The following is a 15,336-nucleotide window of genomic DNA, read 5'->3' as shown; positions in this document are numbered from 1 at the left end:
AAAGAGAGAGAGATTAGGAAGGGAGACCTGTGGCAGTGGGTGTTACTTTGTCGTCCAGGCTGGCTTGGAACCCCAGGCTCAGCCATTCTCTCCTTTGTTTCCTGAGTCCCTGGGACCTCAGGCTCCCGCTCTCGCGCCTCTGCTGTGTTTAAGCAGCAGGTGGTGACCTCACTCCTCCCTGGCCTGAGCACTCCATCCCGCACCCCAGCCTGTGGTTTTAAGGAAGTCTCTGAAGCTGAGCACAGGGCGGACTCTCCCTCCCGAGTTAATGGACAATAGAAAGGGAGAGGATTTCTATTCTGTTCTGTGGACCATCAGCGTGATATCGTACGTGCCGCCCAGGCAGGGCTTTGCATTTCACATTCTACTTTGCATCCCGCTTCCAGACAATTCCAGGGCTTTGGAATCATTCCTCAGACTTTCTGGAGCTCTTGCCTCCAAAACCTGAAAACAGATGCTGGGAGAGCCGCTGAGAGACGCGCAGGTACCGCCCGGCCCCGCCCCGGCCCCGCCCTCTGCCGGTTCTAAAGGGCAGGGTCTGTCCGCCTGGTTCCCCGCGGCTGCCTCACCCAGGGCGCGCCGACCTCCTCCCGCTTCCCGTCCAGGCCTGGCTTCTGTCCTGCGCGCGCAGATTAACGCAAACCCGGAAGCGGATCGGGTGGAATGAAGGTCACATCGCCGTGGTGAGTTTTGCTCTGTGTTGCATTAAGTCTCCGCTTCCCAGGTCCCTGGCGTTTCTGTCCCTGGGACGTGGGGTCCCCACAGACCTCGAAATTCTCGCCCGTCTTCCTTCGCCCAGAGCAAATTGAGACATCCCCGTGAGAGCCCGGGGGTCGCTTCCTTTTGGGTTTAAGGTCGTCCGGAGGCTGTTCCCGTCCCCAGTCTTTCTGCTATAGGTCAATTTATACACTTTCTATTGTGTAGTTTTTCTGCTCAAAACCTCGTTCTGACTCATCCCGCCCCGCGCTATTTAAAGTCCTCACCCCTGACGTGGATTCTTGCCTGGGGCGCGTCTTGCAGCCTCCCCCCTCGTTGGGCCCTGGAGCGCCGCGTCGCAGCGTCAGTCCCGGGGAGGTCGAGTCCTCTGTTGGGCCCTGGGATCCTGCAGACCACATCCTTGTCCTAAGGCGCCGTCGCCCCGCAACCAACCTACCTCCTCTTGCCACGGCCTGCTGCTCCCCAGGTCTCCCCTGCGCAGTCACCGCTTCCACTGAACCCGCATTGGGGAGGTCCCAGGGGCTTGTCCTGTGACACGGGGTCTTCTTGCCTGCCGAGCTCCACCCCCTGGAAAATGCGCTCCTACGGGATGCAGGCGTCTTACTCCAAACCCTGCGATTGTGTGGGCGGAAGGGATTAGGAAGCAGACAGCAGTAGAAAACCTGAGACAGAGAAAAGAAGAATAAGAAAGGCCCATAACAGGTGGAAAAATAGAGGATTGGTGAGGGATATGCCAGGAGATGGCAAAAGTGAGGGAAAAAAAGAAACAAGAAAACCTAGGAAAGCAGGAGAAGAAAAGCAACTGGAGAAACGTAGAGAAAAGCTAGATGTACAGAGAGATGAAGGACGGCAAGGTAGGGGGAGTGGCAGCAAAGAGGGAGGCTCATCAGAGTGAGGGACAGGGAGGGATTTGGAGCCAGGACAGACAGAGCAGAGTGGTGCTTGTGTCAAGGAGAACAGTGGGAGAAGCACAGCAGGGAGGACAACTGGGCATCTGGGGTGCCACAGAGTGGGGACAGGGGAGTATATCAGGGAAGAGAGAATTTAACAGGGAGAGCAGAGGAGGCGCAGAGATGGGAGAAAAGGCAGAAATAGATGGAGATTGAGGACAACTGAAAGATTGGGGAGGAGCAATAAGAGGTTAATAAGTTGCGAGGATGGAGCAGAAGAGGTGGAAGAGAAGGAATAGAGGGAAGAAGGAGATAAACAGCAGAAGAGGAGAAGGGTACGAATGAAAAACAGAATCCCAGGGAGAAAGAAAAAACAAGAGCTAGAGAGAGAAGGGGAGAATGAGAGATCTGTACAGAATTAGGGAGGGAAGCACCGTAATGAAGACAGAGGGGCTGGGCGCAGTGGCTCACGCCTGTAATCTCCACACTTCAGGAGACTGAGGCAAGGGGATTGCTTGAGTCCAGGAGTTCGAGACAAGCCCTGGGCAACATAGTGAGACCCCTATCTCTGCCAAAAAAAAAAAAAAACAGTAAATAACTGGGCCTAATGGTGTGCACCTGTACTCAGTCCAGCTGCTCTGGAGGCGGAGCTGGGAGGATGACTTGATCCCAGGAGGTCCAGGCTGCAGTGAGCTGATATCATGTCACTACACTGCAGCCTGGACAACAGAGAGAGACATTGTCTCAAAAGAAAACAAGGGGCAAGAGACTGGGTTTAGATGAGTGCGTGAGTTCATTGGATATGATTAGTTGTGACATGTTGACTTCCATGTATATAATCTAATAAAAACTTGTTTAAATTATACAGATGAGATTGAGAATTTCAAAATTTGTATCTATAAGACATGTACATTCTATAAATCTTGGCATCAGGGGTATCTTCCACTTGGAATCCCTATTCATCCAGAGGGAAGTGACTTATTCAGTTGTGAATCACTGCCTTCCCTTTTCCTAGGATGGGGTAGGATGTGGGTAGTGAAGTGGGAAAAAAGTCACTGTCTGTTATTACATAATACTTTTAATTTAATTAATTAAATAATATCTTGAGACAGAGTCTGGCTGTATCACCCAGACTGGAGTGCACTGTTGTGATCTCCTTTAACTGCAGCCTCGACCTTTTGGGCTCAAGCCATCCTCCTACCTCAGCCTTCTGAGTAACTGGGACCAGAGGCATGAGCCACCAAGCCCGGCTAGTTTTTGTTTTGTTTTTGGAAATGGGGTTTCACTGTGTTTCCCAGGCTGGTCTCAAAATCCTGGGCTCAAAGTATCCTCCTGCCTTGGCCTCCCACATTACTAGGGTTACAGGTGGGATTACAGAGATGACCCACCGCATCTGGCCTACATAGCCCCCCACTTTTTTTTTGAGAGGGAGTTTTGCTCTTGTTGCCCAGGCTGGAGTGTGATGGCATGATCTCAGCTCACCACAACCTCCGCTTCCCGGCTTCAAGCGATTCTCCTGCCTCAGCCTCCCGAGTAGCTGGATGTACATGCATGCACCACCATGCCCGGCTAATTTTGTGTTTTTAGTAGAGATGAGGTTTCTTCATGTTGATCCAGGCTTGTCTCTAACTCCTGACCTCAGGTGACCTGCTGCCTCGGCCTCCCAAAGTGCTGGGATTACAGGTGTAAGCCACCAAGCCGAGGCCATAGCAGTTTTTAAAAGGGACGTCAGGGCATGGTGACTCACACCTGTAATCCCAGCACTTTGGGAGACAGAGGTGAGTGGATCAGGAGGTCAGGAGTTCGAGATCAGCCTGGCCAACACAGTGAAACTCAATCTCTACTTAAAATATACAAAAATTAGCCAGACGTGGTGGCAAATGCCTAAAATCCCAGCTACTCGGGATGCTGAGGCAGGAGAATTGCTTGAACCCGGGAGGCAGAGGTTGCAGTCAGCCGAGATTCCATCACTGTATACCAGCCTGAACAACAGAGCTAGACTCCGTCTGAAAAAAAATAAAGAAAAAGTAAGGAACATCAAAGCCAGGTGTGGTGGCTCATTCATGCCTGTAATCCCAGCACATTGGGAGCAAATCGCTGAAGGTCATGAGTTTGAGACCAGCCTGGCCTACATGGTGAAACCCTGTCTTTACCAAAAATACAAAAATTAGCTGGCCATGTTGACACATGCCTCTAATTCCAGCTACTCTGGAGGCTGAGGCAGGAGAATTACTTGGACCTGGCTAGGAGGCAGAAATTGCAGTGAGCCACGATTGCACCACTGCACTCCAGCCTGGGTGACAGAGTGAGACTCTGTCTCCCCCCCCCAAAAAAAGAAAAAAAAATTAGCCAAGGATGGTGACATGCGTCTGTAGTCCCATCTACTCTGGAGGCTGAGGCAGGAGAATCTCTTTAGGCAGGAGAATCATGCCACTGCACTCTAGCCTGAGTGATAGAGCATGACCTGGTCTCAAAAAACAAAAAAAGAAATAACAATCAGCTCTTTAATGTTTCCCTTTATAAAAGCAGTAGTCGTGGCCATGCGCGGTGGCTCACACTTGTAATTCCAGCACTTTGGAAGGCTGATGCGTGTGAATCACCTGAAGTTGGGGGTTCGAGACCAGCCTGACCAATATAGAGACACCCATCTCTATAAAACTACAAAATTAGCTGGGCGTGGTGGTGCATGCCTGTAATCCCAGCTACTTGGGAGGCTGAGGCAGGAGAATTGCTTGAACCCAGAAGGCAAAGGTTGTGGTGAGCCAAGATTGCGCCATTGCACTCCAGCCTGGACAACAAGAGGGAAACTCCGTCTCAATAAATAAATAAATAAATAATAAAAATAAAAGCACTAGTCCTATTCGCGAGTAGTCAACACCCATGACCAAATTCTCTCAAAGGCCCCATCTGCAGGAACATCCTATTGGACAATAAGAACTCTGAACACTGCTTTTGGCCAATATAATCGTTCAGACCAGGGAGCCTGCATCAGGTTTTTGTTGTTTTTATTGTGCAATTTGTTTTATACAATGTTTTCTGTGATCTCAGTTTATAAATTTTCCCAGTACACAGTCTATGTTTTATATTTTATGCACAGTTAACTAGATAACTAAGGGCAATGCATATATATAAAATTGCTGTATTGCCTGGTGTTACCTAACTGTACCTGTGACATCATAATTGCACCCTCCGACACTGTTCGTCAGTTCTTATTCCTTTTAATGCTGTGTATTTACTTGAACTCATACATCAGAAGGTGGTGATCTTAACATGTATTTCAGTTCTTATAGTGTGTGCTGGTGGGAAGTAGAAGTTGTGGCTTTTTTCTTAAGAGAGAATTGTTTAGAATTCTGCAGGCTGTATAAATGTACTTATTATTTGCTTGCTGGTTTTATCATGGATTACAATGGTTTACTGATTAACATTTAAGATTTCAGCCGGGTGCGGTGGCTCAAGCCTGTAATCCCAGCACTTTGGGAGGCCGAGACGGGTGGATCACGAGGTCAGGAGATCGAGACCATCCTGGTCTACACGGTGAAACCCCGTCTCTACTAAAAATACAAAAAACTAGCCGGGCGAGATGGCGGGCACCTGTAGTCCCAGCTACTCGGGAGGCTGAGGCGGGAGAATGTCCTAAACCCGGGAGGCGGAGCTTGTAGTGAGCCGAGATCACGCCACTGCACTCCAGCCTGGGCGACAGAGAGAGACTCCGTCTCAAAAAAAAAAAAAAAAAAAAATTTAAGATTTCACATATGGGCCGGGCGCAGTGGCTCAAGCCTGTAATCCCAGCACTTTGGGAGGCCGAGACGGGTGGATCATGAGGTCAGGAGATCGAGACCATCCTGGCTAACACGGTGAAACCCCATCTCTACTAAAAAATACAAAAAATTAGCCGGGTGAGATGGCGGGCGCCTGTAGTCCCAGCTACTCGGGAGGCTGAGGCAGGAGAATGGCGTAAACCCGGGAGGCGGAGCTTGCAGTGAGCCGAGATCGCGCCACTGCACTCCATCCTGGGCGACAGAGCGAGACTCTGTCTCAAAAAAAAAAAAAAAAAGATTTCACATATGGCTTTTCAGTATATGATGTGAAAAGCTGACACACTGCACTTGTTAATTTCAATAAGTCCCTGTTCTGCGTGGATATAGGTAATTTTATGACAGGTATTCAGAAAAAGATTGTATTAACTTTTTTTTTTTTTTTGAGATGGAGTCTCACTCTGTCAGTGCAGTGGCACAATGTTGGCTCACTGAAATCTCCGCCTCCCAGGTTCAGGCGATTATTGTGCCTCAGCCTCCCAAGTAGCTGAGACTACAGGCGCCCACCACCATGTCTGCCTGATTTTTGTAATCTTTTCTTATCTTCTCTGTGCTATGATTATTTGACAATACAGAATTTCCATTGATTTTGGTTACCCTTACATAAGCTTGTTGTGGATTATGTACCAATATAGTATGTTGTTTGGTCTTTTAGAATTTATTTGTGTACAGTAGATATTCTGTAAATATGAAAAATATATAATTTTCTTTTCCTTGATGTGACAGTGATGTTTTTTGTAAACTGTGATGCACTTTAGGGTCATAGTGGCAAAACACTCCAGACTTTAGGCTTACACATGTTTTTGCCCTGTCAGTGTTTTGTCATGATATTGGAAATAGCCTTCCATAGAAATGATTTGAAGGTCATGTAATCGCCCTTTATTTATTAAAGAATCTTACTCCTTTTGTGCTCCTAATCTTTGAAGATCATGTTTGGGAAGTTTAAAATAAGTATTTTTTTGTGTCGTATTTCCACACTTCAGTATGGTTTACCATCTGGACTTAATTGGAAATGTATTGTATTTATATTTTGTAGATATCTCTTCCAAATGCTTGATGAAAAAGGTGGAAGACCACTTGAGCCAGGGCATTGAAGTCTGCAGTGAGCCCTGTTTTTGCCACCACACTCCAGCTTGGGTGAGTGAGCCAGACCCTGTCTCAAACAAGCCAATAAATGAGAGGTACAATTCCTCCTTTGAAAATAAAGAAAGAGATTTTCTTTCCTTTCATCTCTTTTCTTAGGACATTTATTTAGAAAATTTGCAAATGGGCCGGGTGCGGTGGCTCAAGCTTGTAATCCCAGAGATGGGCGGATCACAAGGTCAGGAGATCGAGACCATCCTGGCTAACACGGTGAAACCCCGTCTCTACTAAAAAATACAAAAAACTACCCGGGCGAGGTGGTGGGCGCCTGTAGTCCCAGCTACTCGGGAGGCTGAGGCAGGAGAATGGCGTAAACCCGGGAGGCGGAGCTTGCAGTGAGCTGAGATCCGGCCACTGCACTCCAGCCTGGGCGACAGAGCCAGACTCCGTCTCAAAAAAAAAAAAAAAAAAGAAAATTTGCAAATGCGTTTTCTGTCTTCTGAGGTAGTCTTTTCTTTTCTTTTCTTTTCTTCTTTCAGATGGAGATGGGGTTTTGCTCTTGTTGCCCAGGCTGGAGTTAAATGGTGTGATCTCTGGTCACTGCAATTTCCATCTCCCCGGTACATGCGATTCTCCCGTCTCAGCTTCCAGAGGAGCTGGGACTACAGGCACCCGCCATCATGCCTGGCTGATTTTTAGAGTTTTGTAGAGACGAGGTTTCACCATGTTGGCCAGGCTGATCTTGAACTTCTCATTTCAGATGATCTTCCAGGCTCGGCCTTCCAAAGTACTGGGATTACAGGCGTGAGCCACTGCTCCCAGCCCAGGGATGTATTTCTGAAGAACTTGGGTACTCGCTTTGAAAGACAAACAATAGCCAGGCGCGGTGGCTCAGGCCAGTAATCCCAGCACTTTGGGAGGTCAAGGCGGGCCGATCCCGAGGTCAGGAGTTCGAGACCACCTGACCAACATGGTGAAAACCTGTCTCTACTAAAAATACAAAAAAATTAGCTGGGCGTGGTGGCACATGCCTGTAGTCCCAGCTACTCAGGAGACTGAGGCAGGAGAATTGCTTGAACCTGGGAAGCAGAGGCTGCAGTGAGCTGAGATTGTGCTACTGCACTGCAGCCTGGGCAACAAAGGGAGACTCCAAAAGCGAGACTCCCATCTCAAAACAAAAAGAAAAAAAAAGGCAAACAACAAGAGAAATAGTACCTGTGTCTCAGTAGGAAATTAAATAATTCAAACATCAAATGATTCCAATGTAAAGCTTTGGACCTTTAAGTAATTCTGAGCCTCGAGAGGAATGTGGTCCTGCAACCTGAGTCCAGGGGAATGCAGGCGCAACTTCTAAGAGTTTTCCTGGCTGACCCTGGTGGCTCAAGCCTGTAATCCCAATATTTTGGGACACCGAGACTTCCGAGTCACTTGACTTCTGGAGTTCAAAACCAGCTTGGCCAGCTTGGTGAAACCCTGTCTGTACTAAAAATAGAGAGAAATTACAGGTGTCTGCCACCACGCCCAGATTATTTTTGTATTATGGTTAGTGTCAGGGTATTTCCCCCTCCCTCGGGATGATGCTTTTTTTTTTTTTTTTTTTTTTTTTTTTTGAGACGGAGTCTTGCTCTGTCACCCAGGCTGGAGTGCAGTGGCCGGATCTCAGCTCACTGCAAGCTCCGCCGCCCGGGTTTACGCCATTCTCCTGCCTCAGCCTCCCTTGTAGCTGGGACTACAGGCGCCCGCCACCTCGCCCAGCTAATTTTTTGTATTTTTTTTTAGTAGAGACGAGGTTTCACCGTATTAGCCAGGATGGTCTCGATCTCCTGACCTCGTGATCCGCCCGTCTCGGCCTCCCAAAGTGCTGGGATTACAGGCTTGAGCCACCGCGCCCGGCCGGGGATGATGCTAATTAGCTGACAGAGATTCTCAACTCTGTTACCAAGTAGAGCCAGGATGAACTATGTGTTACCAATGGCGTCTCAAGTCCTCTTCCCTGAGGACTGATTAGTGTTTATCTTGAAAACATGTACTTAATGGGTTGTATAGAACAGTGAAGTGAAGTTTCTTTCTCTCTTTTCAACCTCTTAGCTGTTTGCCTCTGTTTCCCGTCACATTCTGTCCTGAAGCTTATTTATTAATAAAATAGTTTTTCTTTCTTTCTCTATTATTGTCGTAGAGATGATTTCTCATTTGGTGGAATACTCTTTGTTTTTCAATTATATTTTCTCACATTTAAAAAGTGAAGTAAAGAATATTTCCTGGGCCAGGCACGGTGACTCACAAGTGTAATCCCAGCACTTTGGGAGGCCGAGGCAGGCGGATCACTTGAAGTCAGGAGTTCCAGACCAGCCTGGCCAGCATGGTGAAACCCCATCTTTACCAAAAATATGAAAATTAGCTGGGCATGGTCGTGTGTGCTTGTAATAGCAGCTACTCCAAAGGCTGAGGCAGAAGAATAGCTTTCACCCAGGAAGCAGAGGCTGCAGTGAGCCACAATCTTGCAACTACACCCCAGCATGGGCCACAGAGAAATACTCTGTCTCATAAATAAAAGGAAAGAAACAAGTAAAAAAATAGAAAGTAATAGATGTCTTTCACAAATGTGCTGGGACAACTAACTGGATATTCACATGGAAAAGAATAATGCTGGATCCCTATCTCACACCATGAAAAATTTTATTTAAAAACAGTAAAAACAAAAGCAAACACACACACAAGGCCAGCCGCAGTGGCTTACATCTGTAATCCTAACAGTTTGGGAGGCTGAGGCAGGCGCATCACGAGATCAGGAGATCCAGACCATCCTGGCTAACATGGTGAAACCCCCTCTGTACTAACAATGCAAAACAGACAGGCGTCTTGGCGGGCACCTGTAGTCAAAGTTACTGGAAAGACTGAGGCGGAAGAATGGTGTGAACCCAGGAGGAGGCGCTTGCAGTGATCCAGAATCTTGCCACTGCACTCCAGCATGGGCGAGAGAGCCAGACTCCATCTCAAAAAAAAAAAAAAAAAAAAAAAAAAAAAAGGAAAAAAGAAAAACAGCCAGAGAGAGACAAGGAAGGGAGCCCTGCGGGAGGGGGCGTCACTTTGTCGCCCAGACTGGCCTGGACCCCCAGTTTCAGCGATTCTCCCGCTGCTGCTTCCTGAGTAGCTGGGACCTCAGGCTTCAGCCCCGTGCCTGCAACCTTGTTTTGTTTAAGCAGCAAGTGGTGACCTCACTTCTTCCTGTCCTGAGCACTCTGTCCCGCATCCCAGGGGGAGGCCCTAGGGGAGTCTCTGAAGCTGAGCACAGGGTGGACTCTGCCCCCCGAGTGAATGGAGAATGGAAATGGAGAGGATGTCTATTCTGTTCTGTGGGCCCAGGCAGGGCTTTGTTATTTCACATTCTAGTTTGCATCCCCGTTCCAGACAATTCCAGGGCTCTTGAATTATGCTTCAGCCTTCCTGGCCGCTCTCACCTCCGAAAACCCAGAAAACAGAGACGCTGGGTGCGATGCCGAGAGACGCACGGTTCCCGTCCCAGCCCCGCTGTCTGCAGGTTCTAAAGGGCAAGGTCTCTCCGCCCCTACCCCGCCCAGGCCCCGCCAAACTGCTCGCGTGCCCGCCCAGGCCTGGCTTCTGTCCTGCGCGCGCAAACCCGGAAGGGGCTTCCGTGGCGTGAAGGTCCTACGGCGGCGCGTGAGTTTCGCCCTGTCTTGTATTAAGTCTGCCCTTCCCAGTTTCCTGGCGCTTCTGTCCCTGGGACGTGGGGTCCCCACGGACCTGGAAATTCTCGCCTGTCTTCCTTCACCCAGAGAAAACTGAGACGTCCCCTTAAAGAGTCCAGGAGTTGCTTCCTTTTGGGGTTGAAGTCCGGAGGCTGGTCCCGTACCCGGTCTTTCTTTTATAGGGCAGTGTGTACACTTCCTATACCGCAGTTTTCCTGGTCAAAACCTTGTTCTGACTCCTCCCACCCCATGCTTTTTAAAGTCCTCACCCGCGAGGTGGATTCCCACCCTGGGCGCCTCCAGGCTCGCCTCCCAGGCTCCCAGCCCCAGTCCCAGGGAGGCTGCGTCTTCTTCCTGGGTCCTGGGTACCTGCAGGTGCCACTCTTGTCTTAAGGCGCCATTGCCCCCCAGGTCCCTCTTTGTGCCGGGCCCTGCTGCTCCCCAAGTCTTCCCTCTGCAGTCACCGCTTCCCCTGAACCAGCGTTGGGCAGGTCCCAGGGGCTTGTCGTGTGACACCGGGTATTCTTGCCTGCCCTGCTCCACCCCCCGGAAAATGCGCTTCTCCGGGGTACAGGCGTTTTACTCCAAACCCCCAGAGTGGTGCTGGTGGCCAGGAGAACAGGGAGAACCACGGAAGGAAGGACACTTGGGTTTTTGGGGTGCTAGAGAGTGGGGACAGGGAAATGTAACAGGGAAGAGAGAATTTAACAGCAGAGGAGACGCAGAGATAAGAGGTGGTAATATATAGAGGTTGAGGGCAATCGAAAGATTGGGTAGAAGGGCAACAAGAGGTTAAACAAGGACCGACGGAGTTTTGCTCTTGTTGCCCAGGCTAAAGTGCAACAGCGTGATCTTGGCTCACCGCAACCTTCACCTCTGGGGTTCAAGTGATTTTTCTGCCTCAGCCTCCTGAGTAGTTATGATTACAGGAGAACACCACCATGGCTGGCTAATTTTGTATTTTCGGTAGTGATGGGATTTCTCCATCTTGGTCAGGCTAGTCTTGAACTCCTGACCTCAGTGATCCTCCCGCCTCAGCCTCCCAAGGTGCTGGGATTACAGGCATGAGCCGCCATGCCCGGCCTTTAATTTTTATTTTTATTTTTATTTTGAGACACTTAGTACTGTTTCCCAGGCTGGAGTGCAGTGGCAGGATCACAGCTCAGTGCAGCGGCAACCTCCTGGGCTCAAGTGATTTTCCCTCCTCAGACTCCAGAGTAGCTGGGACCAGAGGAGTAGCCCGGCTAATGTTCAGATATATATATATTTATTGAAACTCTCTTTGTCACCCAGGCTGGAGTGCAGTGGTCTCACTGCAACCTCCGCCTCCTGGGGTCAAGAGATTCTTGTGCCTCAGCCTCCTGAGTAGCTGGGGTTACAGGTGTGCACAACTATGCCCTGCTAATTTTTCTATTTTTAGTAGAGACCTGGTTTCTCCATGTTGGCCAGGCTGGTCTCGAACTCCTAACCTTGTGGTCTTCCTGCCCCGGCCTCCCAAAGTGCTGGGATAATAGGTGTGAGTCACCATGCCTGGTCTCATTGTTTTCAAAGTATGATATATTTTCAAATATTTCTCCTTTTACCCAAGATTTCATTAGATCTGTATTTTTTAACCATTTTAAAATTGTTTCTCTATGAAATTGTGTTCAGTTTACATTGAGGACTGTGTGCTTTCTAGTCTTTATCATACATCGAAAACATTTTCTACTACGTGATATATGATTTTAGGTTGTTTCAGTGTGTACTTGATAATGATATCAAGGACCTTTTTTCTTTACCCTAACATGAAAATTTAGTTGAAGTAGCCTATTCCATTTTCTTTTCTTTGTCATCAGAAAAAATGGTGATCTGTGAGTTTCTAAGTAAATGTCTCCCTCAAGTTCCTCTGGTCCATGATATTCTCTACAGATGTTGAAGGATGGGCTGGATTGACTTGGAACCTTGGTTTAGCAGAGCCCATATGTTCATGAGAAAAGTATTTGCTCAGATCTCATTTCTACAGCTGCCTCTTTCAGTGTTTCAAAGACCTATTGCTGGCCGGGCGCGGTGGCTCAAGCCTGTAATCCCAGCACTTTGGGAGGCCGAGACGGCCGGATCATGAGGTCAGGAGATCGAGACCATCTTGGCTAACATGGTGAAACCCCGTCTCTACTAAAAAATACAAAAAAACTAGCCGGGGGAGGTGGCGGGCGCCTGTAGTCCCAGCTACTCTGGAGGCTGAGGCAGAAGAATGGCGTAAACCCGGGAGGCAGAGCTTGTAGCGAGATCTGGCCACTGCACTCCAGCCTGGGCGACAGAGCGAGACTCTGTCTCAAAAAAACAAAACAAAACAAAACAAACAAACAAAAACAAAGACTATGTGTGCACAGTCGTGCATATTTTGAACATTTTTTTGGGAGTAATTGTATGTTTGGGATTGATGCCATCAGAACCTTACAACTTGAAAGAAGTTTGCTTTGCTTAGGTATATAAAAGATAGTCCTGGAATTTTTGTTTGTTTGTTTTTCTTTGAGATGGAGTCTCGCTCTTTCACCCAGGCTGGAGTGCAGTGGCATGATCTCAGCTCACTGCAACCTCCACCTACCGGGTTCAAGCAATCCTTTTGCCTCAGCCTCCCAACTAGCAGGGACTGTAGGCGTGAACCCCTACACCTGGCTAATTTGTGTGTTTTTAGTAGAGACGGGATGTCACCATATTGGCCAGGATAGTCTCGAACTCCTGACCCCATGATTCACCCAGTTTGTCCTCCCAAAGTGTTGGGATTGCAGGTGTGAGCTACCTTGTCTGGCTGCTTTTTTTTTTTTTTTTTGTAAGATCAAGTGTTACCCTATCATCCAGGCTGGAATGCAGTGGCACAATCTTAGATCACTGCAACCTCTGCCTCCCAGCCTCAAGTGATCTTGCATCATCCTCCCAAGTAACTGGGACCACAGATGCATGCCACAAGCCCTGGCTAATTTTTTGTATTTTTGGTAGAGATGGGGTTAACTATGTTGCCCACGTTGCTTTCAAACTTCTAGGCTCAAGTGATCTGCCTGCCTCCACTACCCAAAGTGTTGGGATTACAAGGGTGAGTCACCAATCCTGGCTGGTCTTGGAATTTTCTAGAGGGGGAAGACCAAGGCAGCCTATTGGGCCTTCCAGGCCGTCACATGGGAATCAGCACACCTCCTTCCTCCTCACCTCAGAGCTTCTCAGGATAACTTGGGGAAATGTCTCCTGCTGTGAGCCTCGGTGAGGCCACCTGTAACATAGAAGTGAGGAATAAGACCAGGAAAGCTCAGTCAGAGTGACACTGGCCCCTGAAATGACTGACAAAATACAGTGTGGCTTTTCTTCTGGGAGAGGGTAGTGCTCATTTTTAACTCAAATTTCAAGTGGATTCCAGTTCTCCAAGATGAGCAAAAACAGGGGATTAGACTCAAATCACCTTGAACCTTATCATCTCAGAGCTTTCACCCACCTACACGACTCCATGTCCCCTGCAGGCCTCGCCACTGAGCTCTACAATCCTGCGTCCAGTTGTCTCCTCAGCTCTCTCCTGGGACATCAAACAGGCATCCCCACCTTCAGGTGTCCATAAGTGACTTCCTAAACCCCCAAACACATTCCCTTGCAGTCTGCACATCTCAGTTGAGAGTGACTGTGTTCTTCCAGAAACTTAGCCGAACTTGACAGTATGTGTTTTAAATATGGGAAATACATTACATTATTTGTAAGTGTTGTAATTTATAATATAAATAGAAACTTACATGTATACGTGAAAAGAGCGAGAAGATACATCACTTCCAGTTTTTTTTTTTTTTTTAAGACAAATTTTCACTCTTGTGGGCCGGGGGGTGTGCAATGGCACGATCTCAGCTCACTGCAACCTCTGTCTCCTGGGGTCAAGGAATTCTCCTGCCTCAGACTCCGAGTAGCTGGGATCATAGTTGACTTTCAAAATTCTTTTGGGTTGGGAGAAAAATGTTTGAAAACCATGTCCCTATGTGTCTGTGCCCCCAGGACCTCTCTGACCTCATCTCCTACCTGTGCCCTCCTCTCTTCCACTGCTCCAGCCACATGGATTGCTTTCCTTTTCCTGCTGCTGAGGTTGCTGCTGTCTCAGGGGCTTCACTTGAGCTGTCACTCTGACTAGGACTCTTTGCCCCTCAGCTGCAAGTGACAAGCAGCCTTTCTTTCCTAGGTCCATGTTCTGATATCATCTTCTCCGGGTTTCCTTTGTGATCTCCCACAGCCCCCCATTTGACATTGCAGCTGTGAAACCAGAAAATCTTACATAGATCTCAGTTAATTTAGAAAGTTTAGTTTGCCCAAGGTGGTCGGGGCAAAGCTTAATTTTACACATATTATGGAGACATGAGGCATCAGTCAATGTATGTAAGAAGTACATTGGTTTGGTCTGGGAAGGTGGGGCAACTTGAAACAAAGGGAGGAAGACTTGAAGCAGGGCGGGGGCTTCCAGGTCACAGAGAACTGAGGCACAAATGGTTGCTATCTTCTGAGTTTCCTTTTTTTTTTTTGAGATGAAGTCTCATTTTGTCACCCACGCTGGAGTGCAGTGGCAGGTTGTCAGCTCACTGCAACCTCTGCCTCCTGGGTTCAAGTGATTCTCCTGCCACAGCTTCCCAAGTAGATCCCCCAATCATTTTTGCATTTTTGGTAGAGATGGGGTTTCACCATGTTGGCTGGGCTGGTCTCCACCTCTTGACCCCAAGTGATCTGCCAGCCTACACCTCCCACAGTGCTGGGATGACAGACAGTCCTGAGTCACTGCGCTGGGTCCTTCTTTTGAGTTTCTGATTAGCCTTTCCAAAGGAGGCACTCAGATGTGCATCTGTGTCAGGGAGCAGAGGCGTGACTTTGAATAGAAGGGGAGTCTTGTTCCCTAAGCGGTTTCCACCTTGACTTTTCTCTTTTGCTTAGTGATTTGGGGCCCCAGGATTTATTTTCCTTACAGCCCAACCTTCATCCCACCTCTGGTCCACATTTACTGTTCTGTGTGATTTTTTTTTTTTTTTTTTTGGAGACGGAGTCTTGCTCTGTCACCCAGGCTGGAGTGCAGTGGTGGGATCTTGGCTCACTGCAAGCTCCGCCTCCCGCTTCAAGCAATTCTCCTGCCTC

The 15,336-nt window shown here is 48.4% G+C and overlaps 1 protein-coding gene across 4 annotated transcripts in view; it reads left to right on the top strand.

The window, feature by feature from the left end:
* LOC111530329 (zinc finger protein 611-like) overlaps positions 1-15,336 on the top strand; it is a 37,047-nt gene that overhangs the window by 8,745 nt on the left and 12,966 nt on the right. The window contains exons 1-2 of one of the 4 annotated variants that reach the window (XM_026448809.1): positions 551-683; positions 6,459-6,559. The exons of 1 other annotated variant lie outside the window; for it this stretch is intronic. The gene's annotated coding sequence lies outside the window, so the exon portion shown is untranslated. Of the gene's footprint in view, positions 1-550; positions 684-6,458; positions 6,560-9,535; positions 10,184-15,336 lie in introns of those variants that run through there. 2 more of the 4 variants (XM_026448810.1, XM_023197485.2) reach the window with 2 other exon arrangements.

Source organism: Piliocolobus tephrosceles, chromosome 21 (genome assembly GCF_002776525.5).
Source record: "Piliocolobus tephrosceles isolate RC106 chromosome 21, ASM277652v3, whole genome shotgun sequence".
NCBI classification, from domain to species: Eukaryota; Metazoa; Chordata; class Mammalia; order Primates; family Cercopithecidae; genus Piliocolobus; species Piliocolobus tephrosceles.
The sequence above is the reverse complement of the archived record's forward strand: the minus strand, read 5'-3'. Positions and strand labels throughout refer to the sequence as shown.